The sequence below is a fragment of the Sphaerodactylus townsendi genome, linkage group LG11 (assembly GCF_021028975.2).
Source record: "Sphaerodactylus townsendi isolate TG3544 linkage group LG11, MPM_Stown_v2.3, whole genome shotgun sequence".
Taxonomy (NCBI): Eukaryota; Metazoa; Chordata; class Lepidosauria; order Squamata; family Sphaerodactylidae; genus Sphaerodactylus; species Sphaerodactylus townsendi.
In genome coordinates, this window is record NC_059435.1 from 22,464,128 (window position 1) to 22,470,127 (window position 6,000).

The window sequence follows — 6,000 nt, forward strand, 5'->3', positions numbered from 1 at the left end:
CGTTCTAGAGGCATGGTGAAGGCGTTCAGGCCGGGAAGGCGGCGTTGGTGAAGGCGTTCTGGGGGGGACATGGTGAAGGCGTTCCGGAAGGCGGGAGGGCGTTGGTGGCGAAGCGTTCACGAACGCATGGTGAAGCGTTCCGGAAAGGGAGCGTTCTGGGGCAGGCTGGGGGCGGAGGATGCACCAATGTACCAGGCGCTTTCCCCCCCTTGCTACGCCTCTGCTTTGAGGTGCAGCAACCAGCTGCTGACAAGCCCAAAAGTCTTTTGCCTGGGAGATAACCCTGTGGTATACGAACAGACAAAAGCACCCCTAAATAGTACACAAAAACAGAAATCCCCACAGATCAGAGATTCAGGGCCGGGTTTCCAGGGAAGCGTATCTTAATTCCCTGACCCCACCCCAAGAGTTGAGCTTCTCTTATAACCTTCCTGCACTGAAATATTACACATCGGTCTGCATATAATAATTTCTGTTAACTTTATATATGTATACACAGATGTCTGAAGAATTCAAAAGCTTGTAGCCCATGTTGTGTATTTTTGATTGGCCTTGATCAAATGTCTTGCATATCTTATTTGTGTGTGTGTTTTTTTTTTTTATTTGACCTTCAGTGGATTACATGTGTTCTTTGCAGTTCGATTTTTTTTAAAGAGTCAAAATCAGAATTTGCAATGATAATCCAAGAGGGAAGGGAAGAGAAAGGGCACCACCTCTAACATCTAGACCCATGCTTTCTGATCTTGCAGAGCAAGTGCCAAGGAATCTTACCATCTCATCAACCTGGATGACACCAGGAGTGCATCTCATGCTGCTAGCAGTTTAGGTGGGAAAGTGATCTAAACTGTTAAAAACCCATTAGAGCCAGTGGTTAAGTGGTGGACTCTATATAGTGGTTAAGTGTGGACTCTAATCTGGAGAGACAGGTTTGATTCCCCACCCCTAGATGAGCGGTGAATTCTTATCTGGTCAACCGAGTTTATTTCCCCACTCTTCCACAAGCAGCCTACTGGGCGATTTTGGCCTGTCAGAACTGTCAGTTCTGTCAGAACTCTCTCAGCCCCACCTACCTCATAAGGTGGTTGTGGTGGGGAGAGGAAGGGAAGGAATTTGTAAGCTGCTTTGAGATTCCAAACTCCTCCTGCTCCTGCTCCTGCTCCTGCTCCTGCTCCTCCTCCTCTTCTTCTTCTTCTTCTTCTTCTTCTTCTTCTTCTTCTTCTTCTTCTTCTTCTTCTTCTTCTTCTTCTTCTTCTTCTTCTTCTTCTTCTTCTTCTTCTTCTTCTTCTTCTTCTTCAGAAGGTCTCCAGGACTTCTTTCGTTCTCTTCTTCCAAGTCGCTTCACACAACTCCTCTATGCAAGCCCAGCTACTTTTGCCTCCTGTCTATATTACGTTGAATGGGTCATTCAGACTATTGTGCATGGGCACAAAGTTGCAACATTGCATGCAAACCCACTTGGAACATCTGCATACTTATTTCTGCTCCATCTCATTGCTGTCTTTTTCATTGCTTAAAAAAAAGTAATGTTCATCCTTGCACCATTCTCATAGACTTGCTATTATTTTCTGACCAAAAAAAATGAGTCAGAAAAATGACTTGCTCACAGACTGAATCCTTGACAGGGTTGGACAAAGATCTGAAACACCTGAACTGATCCATTAGAGGGGAAAAAATCCAAATCAACCACAGCATAATGCCTTTAACTCGAACCATTGCATAGCAATGAACAATTGCTAACAGTCCACCGGACACTTTTCTTGGTGAAAAGGGGTGGGGAAAGCATGTAAGAAAAAGATGTTTCAGGTTATTGTAGCAAAGCTCAAGATTTCAGCATGCAGAAGTTTTAAAATGTGTTTCGGGGGCTGTTGTAGATTTCCATTAGAGCGCTTTGGGGATAGGTGCAAAACAGATTTCAAAACAGACCAAAGGCCACTGGCAACTTTTTTTTTCAACATAAAAAGGAGGTATAGTGTGGTGTGGCTCTCTCGAATATAAATCAGAATATACAAGTTCCTTCTCAGGCAAGGAGTAGAAGTACAGGAAAATTGTAGTAATTAACAAAAGTGGACATTAATTTTAGATGGCGAACTGCATAAAGAATCAACAGAAATCAAATTGCATAGTGTTGCTTGGCGTTTGGAACATCCAGTATTTCAACAAAGGCTTCCTATATTCACAGTGAATGGTTGTGAACTCTACTGATTCACCTTGTATTTCCTGTGCTGCTTTCTACTGTCTACCCCCACACCTTTCGGAAACAAGGGAAAAGAACCAAACTTTAACCTTGGAATCTTTTTTTCCCCACATTTACAAACTCAGCGCTGGTCTGGAACACTTAAAACAACACTATTTAAAAAGCAGAAAGTAATAACTGCTGTCTAGCACTGTGACACTGTTGAACACAAAATCAAAATGTGGGTTTATGTTTCTCTTGTTCTTTTATCTGTCCTAATCATGACCATTTAGATATATTCTTGCAAAAAAGAACCACTAACCCCCAAAACTACTACCTGAACCCTTACTGAATTTGTCCCACCGCATCTTCGTAATAGCCTGGTTCAGGCCAAGCACCTTCCATTGCTGCCGTAATCTTATCATAACCTCATTGTTCCTTCAGCTCTCTTTATCTGCACTCTCTACTGTTTCAGAGGGTATTTACATTGTGGTAGCCTCATTGTTCTACAGGGCTACACACAATTAAAGTTACTTCAGTGTTAGCAGACTTCTCTTTCATGATTTTTGCTATCTTGGTGACACTCACGCAAAATTCCTTCAAAATTTGCGCCAGTACCACAGCTTTCTGTAACTGACACCTGTCCTTAATGGCGCAAACAGAGGAATTGACTAATTTAGTTATTTGTTTTTAAATGTTTACATCCCTGTTTTCTTCCTGTCAACAGAAATCATTTGCTCACGTCATTAAAACCAGCCAAAATCTCAGCTCACGGAAAGGCAGTACAAATAAAAGAAAAAAAGAGGAAGCCTTTGCCTATTGTGTTGGTTAGTGGATTTCTACACACAAGGCACCAACAAGCATATTGGAAAGCTCCATTCTGTAGAAACTCTGAAATCTCTGCCAGGGTTGAGGCCTTCCCTCGTGTCATCAAGAGGCCTGCTCCACTTAATAGGAGCAGCCACCAAGAAAGCCCAAATGGTTTTCTTTTCACCGATCTTTTAAAACTACTAATAATCCCTGATGATCAGATCTGTGCCGTTGTCACAGTTGGGTAGAGGCATTGTGTGGGTCACTTTCTACTGCGGGTGTTCTTCCTGAACTTGATCCCCACATCTGGAAAGGCTCACATAAACATCTAACTCTTTTATTTAAGAATGTATATTCTGTCTTATCCAAGTTTCAAATACTTCCTGTGAATCTATATGCTCTGAAGACAGACAGCAGAAACCTAAATATAGAGTATGGCTTTCTAGCGAATTAGGTCCCCATAGGTTTTTGCATCTGCCATTAGAAGAACGTCTGATAACATGCAGCAAAGTACAAGTGGATCGGCTATTTGATTTCCCACAATCAATTGCAAACGTGCTAACACCACTGATATTTCCATTCAATCACATTTATTGCATCTCACCTCCTTCTAATGCTAGACTATTTCCGCACTTTACTGTTTAGAGTTTATTTGCGGCTTTTACTTTAGTAAATGTAGACAAAATTGATTTTTTTTTAACAGCATCTGTCTACGGAAAGGTTATTTGGTTCAGCCATTCTCTGCTGTTTTGCTTTCTGGGAGATGCAGCAACAACACCAACAGATGGAACAAAAGAAGAATGTGACCCATTCATTCTCCCAAGAAAACCCATTTTCTATATTTCCTCCTGTCTCCTGCATCCTTTCAACTGTATCAGGAAACAATGCAGAAAATGCATTGTTAACATACCTTAATCCAGAAGAGTTGTCCTCCAACTTAAGGAGAAGCCACTTGTTGGAGAAAGACTCCTTAAGCTGCAGTTGGAGAAAGACTCCTTAAGTTGGAGAAAGACTCCTTAAGCTGCAGGAAGTTTTGTTTAGTGGATTGGTAGGGTACAGGTCGTAAATGGCACCATTAGCTTTAGCATTCCAGATAGAAGTATGGTTATTTACAAAGCAAACACCGAATTGCTAAATAATTTCAGCCTGATAGTCTTGTACCTGATAACGTAGCCCAGCAGTGGTAACTCATCAAAATGGCAACTTGATCACATTCCACAGAACCCCAAAGGCCACCATATAAAAAAACTGCAAACAGAAAGGACCCTCAACAATAAATGTGAAAATCTCAAATATAGTCTTACACATTCCATTACACAAATCAGGGCTTTTTTTGTGATTGGGCTTACCAATGAGATGGATTGACTCTAAAAGGGAAGTCATGGATTTCAGTCTGCAAGACCTGAGCAAGGCGGATAACAAGGACATTGATTCATAGTGTTGCTATGAGTCAGAATTGAGTTGTCGACCCTTAACACACACACACTCACCGATACAGAGCTCTGGAACTTCTGGGGGACTCTCGCAAGCCCTGACCCTTGTATGCCAGCCCCTTCCTCTCTCAGATACAGAAAGAGAGAGCAGACCCTCAGAATAGCCTGAGAGAGGGAGAAATTGGTGGAAGTTGGTACTGACAATGACAAATATGTATATCAATGTTAAATGCATGTCAAGATAATATTACAAATTTGCTGGGCTAAAAACTTACCTTGAATCCTTAGAATTCCTCTTCAGACTTTATTTATTGTTACTTCCTTCGTTTATATCCCCCTTGTACCCCAAAGGGGACCCAACGTGACTTACATAATTTTCCTCTTCTCTATTTTATCCTCACAACAACACTGTGATGCAGGTTAGGCTGAGAGTGTGTGACTGGCCGAAAGTCACCCAGCCATCTTCCAGGGCATGAGTGGAGACTTGCCCCTGAATTCCCCAGTTCATAGTCCAACAGTTTTAACCATTATATGCTGCCAATTATTGCTATAAGCTAACACTATGGGCCAAGTTTGTGTTATTCATATGATTATTGACCGCACCACACATTGTTGGACATCGTGCTTTAGTGCTATTATAGTAGTAGTAGTAGTAGTAGTAGTAGTAGTAGTAGTAGTAGTAGTAGTAGAAGAAGAAGAAGAAGAAGAAGAAGAAGAAGAAGAGTTAGATTTATATCCCCCCTTTCTCTCCTGTAAGGAGACTCAAAGGGGCTTACAATCTCCTTGCCCTTCCCCCCTCACAACAAACACCCTGTGAGGTTAGGTGGGGCTGAGAGAGCTCCGAGAAGCTGTGACTAGCCCAAGGTCACCCAGCTGGCGTGTGTGGGAGTGCACAGGCTAATCTGAATTCCCCAGATAAGCCTCCACAGCTCAGGCGGCAGAGCTGGGAATCAAACCCGGTTCCTCCAGATTAGATACACGAGCTCTTAACCTCCTACGCCACTGCTGCTCCTAACCTCTTAACCTCCTACGCCACTGCTTCTTGTCTGTACACCTCACTCATGTTTCCTTATTTGGAAATATTCCTGGGACCACAAAATGCCCTTTGCCTCCCTTGAGCCAATCAGATAAGGTTTCTGGAAGTTAAGGATTGCCCTATAACTCATGACAGACTCTACCACCAATTGAGATTTTTGCCTGCCCAAGTCTACCTACCTGTATCATGTGAGCACCAACGATGTCCCAGTTCTGGACACCAGTCGGGGGGGGGGGGGGTGGGGGGGGGGGGGGGGGGGGGGGGGGGGGGGGGGGGGGGGAGGGGGGGGGGGGGGGGGGGGGGTTTTGGGGGGGGGGGTGTGGGGGGGGGGGGAGGGGTGAAGGGGGGGGGGTGGGGTGGGGGGGGGGGGGGGTGGGGGGGGGGGGGGTGGGGGGGGGGGGGGGTTGGGGGGGGGGGGGGTGGGGGGGGGGGGGGGTGGGGGGGGGGGGGGGGGGGTGGTGGGGGGGGGGGGTTTGGGGGGGAGGGGGGGTGGGGGGGGGGGGGGGTGGGGGGGGGGGGGGGTGGGGGGGGGGGGGGGGGGGGGGGGG